The sequence below is a fragment of the Liolophura sinensis genome, chromosome 8, assembly GCF_032854445.1.
Source record: "Liolophura sinensis isolate JHLJ2023 chromosome 8, CUHK_Ljap_v2, whole genome shotgun sequence".
Taxonomy (NCBI): Eukaryota; Metazoa; Mollusca; class Polyplacophora; order Chitonida; family Chitonidae; genus Liolophura; species Liolophura sinensis.
In genome coordinates this window covers 8,955,221-8,971,734 of record NC_088302.1, presented here as the reverse complement: position 1 = coordinate 8,971,734, position 16,514 = coordinate 8,955,221, and positions in this window count along the sequence as shown.

Genomic DNA, 16,514 nt, shown 5'->3' with positions numbered 1-16,514 from the left:
GAGAGGGGTGTCCTCATTTGCGGGGCTTCAGTAAAAGTCAACACAGACCAATTCTGGGGGAACAAAATTGTATTGGGAGATGGCTTCCTGGCCAAGGACAAGCTGCAGTTTGAAACGCCAATGGATTCGTAAACAACCACTTCATTCGTGTCTGGCACACTGAGTAATGAGATAAGCTGGTAAGCTTCTGAATAAGAGCATACGAAACGTGAAACCTTTCATCATAGCTATCAGTATGGATGTGGATGCACTGTGTTGACAGTGAAGTTTTTCACTTCAAGGGGTCGTCTGTGATACAGAGCTTGGGATAATTTCTTCTCGTATGTTAGGATACAGCTCTCCCTTGCATTAAATACTCCTATGACAATAAAATAAGCTATCGACCAGGATATGTGAATAGGGGAAGATGTCTTCAGGTCGTGTTTTCCACAGAGATTTCCTTTGGACGCACTGCAGAAACGACCCTGTCAGCAATGTTCTGAGAGATCAAAAAAGAGTATGACAGAAAACTGGAAGACAATAAATATGAATGTATACCAAAGTCTTCGTTCACAGTTTGCAAATCCTTAGCTTATATAAACAAACAAGTGACACACCTTTTGAACCCACATCCTACAGTATACGTGACAGATTGCTCAGTTTGGAACATGAAATTTTAGCACAACTTGACTGTCATAATTGTTTGTCCTGGAAAGCTTAACATAGCTCCATCTATCATCGATTTGCAAGGTAAAATTTATCATTAAATTGCCACTCTTATTTCGGAATAATTACTCTCCCCGTGTATGCCCCATTAATGACTGACGTCAACCAAGAAATCACTGGATATTTGTTCAATTATTTGCTGTATAAGGCAGAAATGACTTTTAACTTAGCTTTTAGCCTTTGTTTGCAAAAGCAAGCCTAGGTTCATGTTACATCACGTCTGTCTGCTGTTGAAGTTATAAAGGTCTCACACGCAAAGTAACAATAGCCATGGAGTGAGATGGTGAACATGTTCAAATGCCATAGAAGCATATATATGCGTGAAGGTAAATCGTCAATCATAACACTGTCTAGTTAACGACATTACATAATCTTTCGTTTTTATCTCATCGTTCATTGCACTTTGATTTAAAAAATCCTGACTTTTGTAGAATAATGCCTACAGCTGAATTTTGAAGGTTTTAGAAAGACTATATCAGCATACAAGCACATTATCTATAAATACATTTCCCAAACCATCAATCTTGAGTCATCAGTCTCTATGTTTCACTATGGTATACTATTTTATTGCTGATTTTTCCAGATATTTTTCCAATAAAACCATTCACAGGCCCACATTCGGTGTGTTCCGTTAGCGGCTGAAGATTACTTATGAAAGTTTGTCACGACTCTTTTGTGTTAAAGATAGATTTGAAGAATGTACGATCAGAGATCGGATTGACTTTCTGACGGTTTGGCTTAAATACCAGCAGGAAGTTTTCATTGGCATTGTCCTGGTCAGATTACTAGGTGGAAAATGACGTGAGCACCACTGATCGATGAACTTGGCAGCATCTCAAGCCCCAACAAAACAGTTCTGTAATCAGCATGTAAAGCTATGTCATTATGAAGATTTGCACGCGATTATCCGAAACTTGGAGGGTTATAAATTTATATTCAACCAGTAATGAAGTAAGGAAGGGAGATGGTAACATATACAAGTTTTCCCTAATCACTTATTTACTCCCCACTCGTAGTGTAGTTGATCAACTCAGAATGATTCAATTAGTCAAAGGTTTGCTGTTCATAAACAGTTAACCCTGGATAATGGAAGTGGGACACAACTGTTGTTAGGTCAGCTAGAACTGGGTCTATTGAGCACCAAGTGAAGGAGCATCCAGACATTTGTTACCATTGTCAGAGAAATGGCTAGTATTAAAAACGACAGAGTGACTGTCTCAACAAAGGCAGTTGGGGAGATCGTATTTTAGGTATTAATCTATACGTCGAAACAGACATTCGTGTACTGTCCGTCAACCAATAACGGCGTTTAACACAAACTACCACGGAATTAATAAAGCAGTCCGAAAATATTACTTAACCATAGAAAGAGAAGCAGTCAGTAGTTTTCAATGATGTAGGAAAGACGCAAGGTATCTTCTCGGAGGCTGAATGAAATCAATATTCAAACCGTGTGCCATATTAGAATATAAGTTGTCGATAACAAAATATGTATCTCAGCTGCGCTTTGATTGCAACTGTTCATGTATCCAAAGTGGCCATCTCATTCAACACGATGAATATGCAGCCCCCTATCCCAGGGTTAAGCGGAATTAGACTCAATCGTTAAGTAGAGTGCCAGATTCTGGACACTCTGTCCACATTTAAGAGAATTATACTCATTATAAAACTTAAGAAACTTAGAGTGAAGGCGTTTGATGGAATAACATTGACACAAGTTTCAGCAGTAATAACTTGTGAAATAGTCACATAACACATAGGATTTAACATGCTTCAGGACATAGGTACACGCCATATGCAGGGCCCTTCGGTCAAGATTGCTAATTATAAGATTTCACCTGCCTGGAAATTAAATCCTTTGGCACGATTTTGTTTTTATTAAAACACGAATATATACTACCCGTAAGGAAAAGAAGCCTAGACAAAACAACGAAGAATACAGTGAAAACATTAAAGGGACATATTGCCAACGGCAAAAAAATGCGCTCCAAAGTTAAACGCCATCTACACATACATAAGATTTCCAGATTACTATATACATGTAATATATTTATTATATATGACCTTCAGTGAACAATCGAATATTCAGTTTTATCCGGGATTTCCCTTCGACATATCCACTTGTTCAGATAGCTACATTTAGAAACAACGGCCAGGGCTGATGTTTTTTACTAATTTACCTCCCCATGTAGCACCACCCGTAGACAACGGGAACGGTTCAGTGAACTTCAGATATCCCCCATGGCGATGTGCAAATTCCTCTATCTTCTACATACAACTTCAGTTCTGATGTACAGATCGGGAATATTTTATAAAACATAGAACGGTAAACCGTATTTCAATCTGTCATACTTATTGGCTAGTAAATGTGCAATCCACATGAGAACATTGCATTGTGGGATCTGTGATGTCTCGTTTGCATTCTATCTCGTCGAACGGACATTTTCCACCAGTGACTGATTTCCCATTGTAATTCTCTTAATTGAATTTTTTTGGAAAAATATAAGCCTAGTGTGTTTAGTTAGAAGTCATATGCAACTCATTTTTGTATTTAATTGAACAAATATTTCTGCATTTCTTTCTGCATTGTATCCCTTTTAAAAAGCTCAACAGGTCCGAAAACAAATGTAGCTCGACGAAGAGTTTTTGGCGGTCACCTAATGCAGCTGATGGGTAAAACGATTGTCGGACAAGATGTACAACATTCCAGACAACTATGGCAGATGTGAAGAATGTCTTTCTCATCTTGATAAATATGCCAAAAACTGCCAGCGTGTTGATTCCTGCTCAGAAAATGTCAGATTTGCAAAGTCGACCAATGCTTTACATATTTGTCATATGAGCGTCTACTGTCTGACAGTTGAAGACAGATCTATGTGCCTTGTAAGCAACAAGTACATACACTTGACAGTATATCGATCTGAAAACTTATGGCCTATACATCACACACAGTGCGATAACAACAATGGGGGCCTCAGACAAAATGTGTACTTATTTCACTTGCTTATTTATTGAGGTCAGACGCCTTGCACAAGACTAATCCATCTATGCCACGGTGTTCAAATGTATAGGTTAGTATCCAGACCGACTCTGATGGAAAGCACCGCCCCTTGTCAGCTATACCTGATTAACCTCCTGACGCAAAGGTTCCGCTGAATCAGTGGGTGCAAGATTCACGACCTTATTAATCAACGGCCTGTGATTTTTTTTTTTTTTTGATAGGTGTTTTACGCCGTACTCAAGAATATTTCACTTATACGACGGCGGCCAGCATTATGGTGGGTGGAAACCGGGCACAGCCCGGTGGAAACCCACGACCATCCGCAGGTTGCTGCTGACCTTCTCACGTACGGCCGGAGAGGAAGCCAGCATGAGCTGGACTTGAACTCACAGCGACCGCATTGGTGAGAGACTCTTGGGTCATTACGTTGCGCTAGTGCTTTAACCGACTGAGCCACGGAGGCCCCCTACGGCCTGTGATTTGCAGTAACAAAGGGTACCGAAAGCAACTGAGCCAGTGAAAGTTCTTCCGTCAAAATTGATTTTAAAGCAAAACCCAAAAGGCCAGACAGACTGAAAATGTATGTATATATATATATATATATATATATATATATATATATATATATATATATATATATTCCAGTCAACCATTACAACTTTAAATGTACCATATGTATAAAACGACTCAAAATTTATAGTCATTGAATTTATTGTAGTATTCAGAATGTATCACATCTATACAAGAAACATAAATTGTATAAAAGAATATAAATTCAGGACAAAAATTGTTTAAAAAAATGAAAAAAAAAACACGAATTACACTAGTCACGTACAATATAAATGTACATATGATACCCTGGATCAGTACGGGAAAGAAGAAAGAGAGGCATTAAAAGATCCGCCCAAAAATAAAATGATTTGTGTGATTGGTCTTTATCACTCTACGAAAGAGCTTTTCACTTTGGAATGACGTTCATAATTTGAAAGAAAAGAACTCATAACTTATTAGCGCATACGTCGTGAATATTTCACGTAGCAAATGGCTGCTGGACTTATGGTCGCAGCAAACTTGGTAGAGTTCGGATAGAATTATTGAATGAATGAATGAATGAATACTTAAGGTTTAAGTCTGATAGAACCAATGTTATTCTCCAGGAACCACTTTGGAAAATTCCTGAGTTAAGAAAGCATGGTTTGAGCTATAAAGATGGGACTCTCTGTCTCTCTCAGGTTTTCCCCACAACTGGGTGTTTATTGAGAACCTAGGGAGGTCCAGTGTCGAGTACCCATGGAATTGTCTATTGCGTATATTAACTGGGCAATTGTGACGTCATCAGAGAGTGCTGCACTACTTATATCAGTCATACACATATTTGCATACACCAAGCTGTCCATCTACATCACTCGATACTATAGATGTTTGTGGTGTCAGCTGCATTACAAATAGGCCTGTATCAAAACCATTTAGGCTTGGACATTGTTATAAAGTATTGGCGCGGCCTAACAAATGTTCTTCCGGCGAAGCATTATCTTTAAATTTTTGTTCCCTGGCGGTGAAATACAACCAGGTGTATAACGGGCTTGAATAAGACTGACATCGTCCGACCACAGGTTTTAAGGTTACACGGGCGCATTGATTTTGTGTTTAATATTTATGTAGTAAATAACTTCAAATTCAAAATATATATGCGCATGGTACAATGCCATACCACATCATGCAGCTTGCACTTTTCTCTACAACATATCAAAAAATCAACCTAACATGACCATTTTTGAGCAGTGGTTTCTGGAAGTGATGTCATAGCATTCTGTTACCATGGTAACCATGATAAGAAGTAACACTGGCAAAACAGTTTTCAGTTCTATCCACACAGACAAAATTCTGATATATTCTTACTAGGTGCAAACTAGCAGTGCAGAAATGTAAATTGCATCAACAGCCTCAAATGTCTGTACAGCAGTATTACCCACTCAGTGCTCCTTCACTCTTCATTTCGCAGGGAAGTCTTGGACCCAATTGCCTGAATTGCGCATGTGTAACTTTAACGGCTCGTCCTGTTACTCGACAAACATTTTATGTTACCCGAGCCACGAATGTCCAGAGCATTTTGCGCCACGGAGAATAGTGAGCGGGCAATTGACCCCTGTTGTTAGTAATGAAAGCTCAATTGTTTGAGTCCAAACCCCCACAAATCCCCACAGTAATCTGTCCGTCTAGTATAATCTCAATCGTTTATTCTGTAGTTAAAAACATTGTGAGCAAATGAGTGGTGTAGATTTAAACACAGCCTACATTAAACATAGAGAGAGGACAGTCGACATTGGCAGGGTTTCCGTAAAACTCAACACAGACCAATTCTGGGGATAAGAAATCGTACCGGAAGATGGCTTCCTAGCCAAGGACAAGATACAATTTAAAACGCCAATGGTTCCCGAAACCAGAACTTTATTTGGGCCTGGCTCTCTGAAAAATTTGGTCAATTTGCCTAAAACAGTTAGAAAGCATTTAATCATTAACCTGTCTGAATATGGTGATCTCAATCTCAACTTCACCATAAACTGGAATACACGTTAAATATTTTCAGTCTGTCTTACGTTTTGAGTTTAGCTTTAAAATCATTTCTGACCCAAGAACCATCACTGGTTGAGTTTAAAGCGTCCCTTTCACTGTAAACTGTTCCACTGCAGCTTCACGTCAGAAGGTTTATAAGATTTACGTGACAACGGTCTGAGTCTATCTGGATGGTAAGCTGGATGGTAAGTCTAACTCCGAGGGGGTTAGGGGGCAGTGCGGCGCGATGACCCGGAAGCCTCTTCTCAGCAGTGCAGTCCCTGTGAGTTGAAGTCCACTCTCCAGCCGTACGTTGGAACCTGCATCCAACAACCTCCGGATGGTCCTGGGTTTTCCCCGGGGCCTGCCCGTTTTCCACCCACCGTAATGATAGCCGCCCTCGTATTATCAAAATATTCTTGAATAAGGTGTAAAGCACGAGCCAAATAAATCAAACAGATACACGCCTAAGTACCGTGATATGGGTCGATTATTCTTGTGCGAAGCGTTGGACCACAATTAAACAAATATATCCAATAAATACACATTTTGTTCGAGCTCTCCAGTGCCATCATTACACTCTATGTTTTTAGGTTTTCAGGTAGATATACCGATCAAGTAAAGCAACTTTTCTCTCAGGCAGCGCAGTGTTTTTCACCACATTTGCTCATCGGTTGGAAAGATTTGTCGTCAGTTGTCAGACAACAGACGCACACATAACATTTAAAACTTTGCCGTGGTCAAAACGTACGTCGTTTGCGCACAGTTCTCTTTAACTACAATCATCAAGGTAGAGTTCTTTAGAAGCAGCAAATCCTCCGATAATCAACTTATTCTAATTTGATTAAGTACATTCAAAAAAACCCGTACAGGTATGTAATTAAGGAAAACACCTGCCATCCTTACTTAACGCTTAAGTGGTTTAATGTAAAATCGTCCGAGATACTGATGATCACGTGTAAGTCTTCATAATGACATACAGCGTTACGTTTTGATTACAGCGCTGTTTAGCTGAAGGTTGAGATACTGCCAAGTTACACCGATCAATGGTGCTCACGTAAAGTACAGTGGAGTACAGGTGAGGTGTCTAGGTCCCGCGGTACCCTAATTTAAATTGGTGCACATTGGTACGAGAAGCCCAATGTGATTTATTGCGTTTTGTGTGCCTCCTCAGACTGACCAATTACGATTGGATATTCAAATCTGCGGAGAGACCGTCTAGACATGTTTTCTTCACCTCAGAAACTGTGCGTGGAGCGAGGTCAACCTCGCTCCACGCACCATTCATTATGACTTTCTTGTTTCAAACCGTTGACCTTCTTTTGGAGGATAATCAACCACTGACATGTTGTCAGATCTATTCGTGTAAGCACATAATTTTGAACTCTAGTTCAAGTAATTTCCCCAGTGACTTAACCGATACAAGGCCGTGGAAGACTTCCTGACGACATTTTAGTCAGACCCTATGGCAAACAGGTGGATGTCTTTGGATTTTTAGTCTACAGATCTACAGTTTCACAAAGCAGCGTGCGACTTTTTTATCGTAGATTTGTCAAGCGATATTTTGTACGTCACTATTATCGTATCGTTGTCCCATATGGGCGACTATCATACATGTACGACATCTTTGTGAACCTGGGCCCTGTTCTTAAATTAACGCAGTCGTGAAAAACTTATCAGCTTATGACGGAAATAGCCGAAGCAAACCCTGGGAAAGCTTTATGTTCAGTGTGTTGGGGAAAGATCTGGAAGAATAATATCAATAATAAAAAAAACTTCCCAAAAAAATGATTTCACACAATGCAATTAATACGTAAGAGATCCATGTACATGGTGGGAGGATACCGGGTAGAATCTATGAGAAACCCACGATCATCCCCAAGCTGCCAGCAAAACCCTAGCACGTACTGCCGGAGTGATTGATGATTGGTCGTGTGAAAAATGTAATTACGGTAAATGCCTTATCTTGATATAATCTTTCAAAACCTTCCCAATTCAATTCTAGTGATTAATCTCCTAAATAAATCATCATTTTATTTTAAATAAAGTCCATGTAATGAACAATGGGGAAAACTAAAGATCATGTAACGTTGTTTCGCAGACATTCTGGCGGAGTTGAATGTGGCATGAAAAATTACACGTCAAAATATTCGTATACACATATTCAGATATACTGATATCTAAGATACTATAACATGAAGAAACCGTTTGGTTGGCAGGTCCGTATACACCAAGGCATCAGTGGGGCATTGCATCAATACGACAACGAATTATTTAGTCCAAGAATCAATAAGCCAATGTTACAATTAGGTAACTTCATCAAAAAATTCATCTAAAATTATATACAAAGAAAGATAAGCCAACCAAAGACATTTACATATGTATATTTAATAATTATCAATTATTAAATTATTTTGTTTGTTTTTTTTACGCATGGTGGAGTGAAAGGTCAGCCCAAGAGCAAGTAAATGGCGATTTCTGGTTTTCAACATGGTATAGACTTCAGTGCGCTTGAAAAATATTCTCCGTGTCCGAAGTGGTTAATGTTCCAGCGCGGCGCGATGAACCACTCGCCTCTCACCAATGCGACCGCTGTGAGTTAAACATAAGCGTCATGTCCGACATTCATATATCATTCGTAGTCCGTAAAAGGCGTTCCAAGTTGATAATCGCAAGATCCACTTCCAAAACAACGTTTAACACTAACTCCCAAGGGCAAAGGTGTGTGAGAAATTATATAAATAAGAAATTAAGCCGGTAACACACAAGAGAGAAGCGGTCATCAGTTTTCAATGACACCGGGCAGACAATGGATATTCCAGGCATGAATTCCATATCAAAGTTCAAATTCGTAGTCTGTCAATGCTGGCTTCCTCTCCGGTCTGTGGGGGAAGGTCTGTCAGCAACATGTGGATTGTCGTGGGTTTTTCCCGGTCTTTGCTGGCAGCCGTGGTATAAGTGAAATATTCTTGAGCACGGCGTAAAACATCTAAAAGTATAAAATAAATAAATAAGTCAACGAACCATCTGTTTTCGTTGACCATTTACCTTCATGTATATCTATTCAGCAAAAGACTACATAACAGGAATTTTAACAATTTCACAAATGCTGTGTCGACATTTTCGCTCCGACAGCCAATAGCACACAGACGTGATGTTACATAGACCTAGCCTTATAAGGAAATGATCTGATGCTTTTGTAAATAAAGGCTAAAAGCTTGGGTAAAATTTCTGCTTTGTAAAGGAAATAATTAAAACAAAACTTGCAATGATGTCTTGGCAGGCGTCAGTTATTATTGCATTTACTCAAAGACTCATTATTCCCAAGCAGAGTGCAAATGCAATGACACATTTTAGCTTGGAAATCGATAAAAGGTGAAGCCATATTAAACATTCAAAGACAGTCAATTATGACAAGCCGAAAGCACCATAATTACATTTTCCTTAACTGAGCAATCATTCACGATGCTCACTACGGTATTAAGGTAGTATATGGCTTCCTGAAAGTAACCCAAGCGTATTTTTATTCAACACATATAGTAGCGATATAAACTGCATCAGGCAGGCTGGCTATAGTAGCGATATAAACCGCATCAAGCAGGCTGGCTAACACAGTTTATTGACATGAGAGCAGTTGTGTGACAACGTAAACTAAGGATTTGTAAACATTGTCAGAAGATTATGACAAACTTTCATAAACTATGTTCAGCATTTTCCCCATTAAATTTCACTGCACATTCCACCTTTATTATTTTCACAAAAACACTTTTATCGTCTATTTGGCATACTTTCCCAACTTTGAAGAAGAGAACTAATTGATGCCTAGTCAGTTAACGGGAATTGATAATTAATCTGCTTTTTACACTGTAGATATTTACAATCAAACATCAATCGGTGGTTGGCTTTATAGGTTGGGGTGACCCAGGAGCCTGTCATCAATGCGGTCGGTGTGAGTTCAAGTCTAGCTCATGCTGGCTTCCTCTCAGGTCGTAAGTGGGAAGGTCTTCCGCAACCTGCCGATGGTCGTGGGTTTCCCTCGGGCTGTGCCCGGTTCCCTCCCACCATAACGCTGGCTGCCGTCGTGAAAATATTCTTGAGTACGGCGTAAAACACCAATCAAATAAATAAATAAATGGGTGGAGGAAACAATGATTCAGCTAGGAGGAAATCGTCGTCTTTCTTCAGGTGCTTTGTAAAACTCCTTCCTGACTATAGAAGAAATAAAGCAGTAATCGTTTATTTATGAAGTTAAGGAAGAAATTCAAGACGGAATTTCTGTGCAACTCTATTTCCAGGCATGAGGCAGGCAAAATTACAAGACGAAACACCCTCACCATTATATCCTTGGAGTCAGCCGCATTATGAATAGGCCTATATCAAGACCGATTCTTTTTTAGGCATTGTTATAAAACACTGGCGCGGCCTAACAAATGTGCTTCCAGCCATCCATTATCTTAAAATCATTGTTCCTCGGTCGTAAACATAAAATCGGCCGTATAACGCTACACCGGACTTGACTAATACAGACAGCGTCGTCCGACCGCATGTTTTAACAGCTTCTCCTGCAACTCGACAATCTGTAAAGAAATCCCCCCGTCTTCTATAATGTCGATCGTTTATGCAGTAATTGTCAACATTTTCGGCAAGTGAGTGCGGTAGAGTTCAACACAGGCCACATTTAACTTAGAGAGGGGAGTCGACATCGACAGAGCTTTAGTAAAAGTCAAAACGGACCAACTGGGGGTGGGGGATGGGGACACAAATTGTACCGGGAGATGGCTTCCTGGCCAGTGACAAGCTGTAATGTCAAACGCCAGTGGATTCAGAACCAACAACTGCATTCGTGTCTGGTACCTTGAAAAATTCGGTCAATTTCCCTAAAACAGTTCAGAAGCGTTAAATCATTAACCTATCTGAATACGGTGATTCTACACGTGAAAAAAAAGAGATAAGAAAGGGATCGCCTGTGATACTGATATTTTATTCAGTTTATGTGTTGGAATCCACCCATTTTCAATCAGGCATACCTGCCCAGAGGCGGTTTTTCCCCCCGCAATCCATCCGGTTTACAGGTAACCACTGTCGCATCAATTAAAATTCCAAGAGTGATTATCCAACAATCCAACAAACAGTTCAATTATTTTAGGAATCTGTTATTACTTCTTTCTTCTATCACGTTATATTTTTGTTTGTCCCGTCTAATGCTTTTACTCATTTACCGTCATATATTTTTAATTATGTAGTTTAAGTTGCCATACAATCTAAACTGTATCGAAAATTGAAATACATGTTGAATATCTTCAGTCTGTGTAAGGTTTTGGGTTTGGCTTTAAATTCTTTCTGGGCCAAGAACCCTCACTGGTTGAGATGTGCAAAGCGCCCTTTTCATTGTAAACGGTTCCCTTTTCAGGTATAGCTGACGACGGCCGGTGCTTTCCATCAGGGCCTCTCTGGATGGTAACATATTCTTATACAAGGCGTCTCACAAGAACCATAAGTTCGATGATAACTTATAAGTTTAATTACCGTGATATAGATAGAATAATCTTGTGCGAGGCGTCTCACCACAATTAAATAAATATACAATTAATTCACATTTTGTTTGAGCTCTCCAAGGTTATCATTGCATTCTGTGTTTTTAGGTTTTCAGGTAGATATACCAACAAGTACATGAACTTTTCTTTCAGGCAGCATAATGTTTTTCTCTCAATTTTCTCACCGGGTACAAAGATTTCACTTCATTTGACAGACAATAGACGCACACATAACAAACATTTAAACAGTTGTCAGCTTTGGAGCTAAAGTACTGACACTTGCTCCAAGCGACAGCTTCAACCTGCCATAATTGTCTACTGTGTGACAAGCTGTAATGTGAAACGCCAGTGGATTCAGAACCAACAACTGCATTCGTGTCTGGCACGTTGAAAAATTCGGTCAATTTCCCTAAAACAGTAAAGAAGCGTTAAATCATTAACCTATCTGAATACCGCGATGCTTAACGTTAAAAAAGAGATAAGAAAGAGATCGCCTATGATACTAATATTTTATTCAGTTTATGTGTTAGAATCCACCTATTGTAAAGATCTATCTTCAGCTATGTTATCTGTTATGTTATCTGTCAGACAATAGACGCACACATAACAAACATTTAAAACAGTGTCCAGCTTTGGAGCTAGCACTGACACGTGCTTGGCATATGCATGAAGACGAGAAAGAAGGAGATAGCTCCAACCTGTCATGATTGTCTGCTATGCTGCATATCCTGTTCGAAAAGAACTTTACCCATCAACTTCACTAAACGAGTACCTTTTTCCCCGATATGCAGTTTTTTCGAAATGAAGTTTATAGTTGAACTAGATGAACCCATTGCAGTGGCCAAAACATGTGTTGTTTGCGCAGTTCTCTTCAACTATCATCATCCAGGTAGAGCTGTTTAAAAGCATCAAATCCTCCGATAATCAACTTATTCTCATTTCAATAAGTACATTCAAATGAAGAAAACCCGTACAAATATGTAATTAAGGAAAACATCTCACATACTTACTTAACGCTTGAATGCTTTTAGGTGCCGAGTTTTTGATGATCACGTGCAAGTCTTCATAATGACATACAGCCTTACGGTTTGATTACAGCGCTGTTTTCCTGAAGGTTGAGATGAAGTACATTGATCAATGGTGCTTATTTGAAGTACAGAGGAGTAAAAGTGAGGTGTCTAAATCCCGCGACACCGTAATTTAAATTGGCGTACATTGATACGTTGGTATTTTATTGGTATTTTAGCCAGACCATGAGAAAGTCCATCCTATCTCTTTGATGGTTCAGCCTACAAATCCGTTCCTAAAGAAGCACAATCGTGAAGACGGCGTTGCTCTGTGTTGAGCCTTCATGAATTCAATAGCACACAGACGTGATGTAACATGGCCCTAGCTTTGATGGGAAATGGTTTAATGCTTTTCCAAACAAAGGGTAAAAGCTCAGATGAAAGCCTACGTGGATGTATTCGTGGACGTCAGTTACATTTGCGACATTTGTACTCGGAGATTAATTATTCTGAAACAGAGAGGCAATTTAATGACACATTTTAGCTAAAAATCGATAAAATATGTATGTAAGTGTTCTAACATAGTCAGCTTTGACTGTCGAAGAATTTTATCGTCGCTAAGCAATGCTTTTTTGGTGCGATTGGTAAATTCCAAGAAGACCCCGTAAGCAACATTTAAAAATCTGACATAAACCAATTGCATTCAACCAGGACTGTCGCTTATTCGGAGACCACTCCTACCGCACTTCAAAGTGACAGTTGATTGATTGAGTGAATGAGTCACTAATTGGCTTCCTCATGGATATATTTGTGTGTTTGTTTGTTTGTTCATTTCACAGCATTTAACGCCCTGCTTCAGAATCTTGCGCCTATACATGTGCAATTACAGCAGGGTTTATGGTTAGCAGCCTGCACCCCCTCAAATACCTCTCCTGAGTATAGCCACAAGCCTACCAGAAGTATATCAACGGGAAAATGTATGCGATGATTAACGACTTCTGTATAGTCGTCTGCATCTCAAGTGATGGAGAAATCTTAAGTCAGTGGCAGTATCAAAGTTTGCACGTGGTGTTTTGGTAACCGTATGAGTGTTTGTGATGAGGGGAAAGCTGTGATTATGCAACATTGTGATGAAAGGTTTATCTGGCTTCCATCTGTGAGTGATAGCGAAAGATAAATACGTAACATGATACGCTATCAGCAAATGTGCAATGCCTTCTCACCAATAAAAGTATCCGCCTATTAGTCAAAAGAATAAGGTTTCTGTAATCGGAATTCGACAGTATTGTCATCGTACCACAACGATGTCTAATGACGTCACATAAATTGCAACTTACATCACTGCATTTGTTTTAAAAATACTATCACATATGTACAGTATAGACGTAGGGTCGTGTACTAGCCGGCAATCAGTAAAGACGTTTACCAGTTCCCAAAACGACCCATAACACAGACCACCAGAACTAAGAAAGTATATACACTCCGAGAATATCACAAAAGAGTTTTCAGTGATGCCGAAAAAACGCAAAATATGTTGTATGCGACTGAGTCAAATCAGTATTAAAACATATTTACTGATATGTGAGAATATCAGTTGTCAATGACAAAATCTGTATCTCAGTTGCGCTTTGATTGTTCAACTGATCACGTGGTGATCAAGTTCAACACCATGAATATACAGTCCCCTGGTCATGGGTTAAGCGGACTAAATGTAAGCGACAAGTCCGACATTCATATACCATTCGTAGTCCGTAAAGGGCGCTCCAAGTCCATAATTGTAAGATCCATTTCCAAAACAACCATTTTTAACACAAGATGTAACAAATTCTTTAAATAAGAAATAAAGCCGGTAACACATAAGAGAGAAGCGGTCATCACTTTTCAATGATGCCGGACAGACAGTGGATATTCCAGGCATGAATTCCATATCAAAGTTCAAATTCGTAGTCCATGAATCAGTTCCAGGTCAAATAACAATTACACAAGTATCTCAGTCGCGCTTTGATTGCAACTGTTCACAAAGGCATCACGCAGATGTAATGAGTATGGCTACCTTTACGGTCCCTCGCCCCAGGTTGAGCGGTATTAGATACAGTTCGAAAATGACGAGTATTACAGACCTTAACCGATCAGACTGTGATTCAAAAGTAACAGACGATTACGTCTTTCCCGTTAATATGTAAAGATCTCATACTACAAGAGGCGCCATCTATGATGTTACACATGACATGCTGGTCTGTATAAATAGTTGTGTACAAGATAGACGGTTACACTGGGCAACCAGCGCCATCTATGTTGTTGATACAATGTACGTGATAGATATGTACATAAGGACAACAGCGCCGTCTATATGGTTGATCACAATGCAGATCGCCAGAGACTCTCAACGCTCTGTCCATACCTGCCAACGAGAGTGTTAATACTCATTGTAAAATTTGAGAAACTTAGAATGAAGGCGTTTGATGGAGTATGTTTGACAAACTGGTCTTTGAACTAGCAACTGGTGACGCAGAGTAAAGTCATCACAATTAACGCAAGATCAGACAAATGCTACTAGGCGAGATATGTATACGCCATATGCAGAACCCTTTGGTATATTCCTATCCAAATAAGGATAATTTACAATATTAAACTTGAAATTATCCCTTTTGTCGTAAAGGCTGCGTAAGACACAATAGTGACGCAGAGTGTCAGAGATTCTGGACGCTCTGTCCTTATTTCCTGACATGAAAATTATGCTCATCGTAAAACTTAACAAAGTTGGACTAAAGGCGGTTGATGGAATAACCTTGACTCACTAGTTTTTGCTGTAATAACTTCTGATGTTGATTGAAATCATCACACAACATGCAGGATCTAACAAATGCTAAATGGCGAAAGATGTACACGCCCTTTGCAGGACCCTTCGCTCATTGCTCTCCAAATAAGAAGAATTTATAATGTCAAAATTGAAACTATCTCTCTTTTCGTAACGTCTAAAAGAGATAAAATCATTTTGGACTTTGTGCCAATATAGGTCCTGATAAGATGTACCATCTGGAGAGTAATACATCGTAGATAAATATTTTTCACAGCCTTTGCTATATATGGATTGTTTCAAGCTGGCAGGTCATCAGTATACTGTTTAATAAATGAGAAGGTCGCAAAGTTGCACATAATAGAGAGTAAATCCAGAGCAGCGGTCACACGTAACCGGTGAAATACGCCCACTTTTTCAGTTTACCTCGTTAGTTGTTCATGTAAATATATAAATAGTAGCCAATTATACGCCATCTACTACCATGGCTTAAACAGAATTAAGTACTGGGGCATTGAATCAAAGGGGCAACGAATTATATAGTCCAAGAATCAATAAGCTAATGTTACAATTAGCTAACTTTAGAAATTGATCTAAAATTATATACAAAGGAATATAAGCCAACCAAAGATATATACATGTATCGGTTGTTTTATTTTGTTTGTTCTTTTACCGGTGGTGGAGTAAAAGGTCAGGAAAAGAGAAAAGAAACGGTGATTTCTGGTTTTCAACAGGGTATAGACTTCAGTGCGCATGAAAAATATTCTCCTTGGCCGAGATGGTTAATGTTCCAATGCAGTCGCTGTGAGTTGAAGTCCATCTCAAGCTGGCTTCCTCTCCGGTCGTATATGGGAAGGTCTGCCAGCTACATGTGTATGGTCATGGGTTTTTTACCGGGCTCTGCCGGCAGCCGTGGT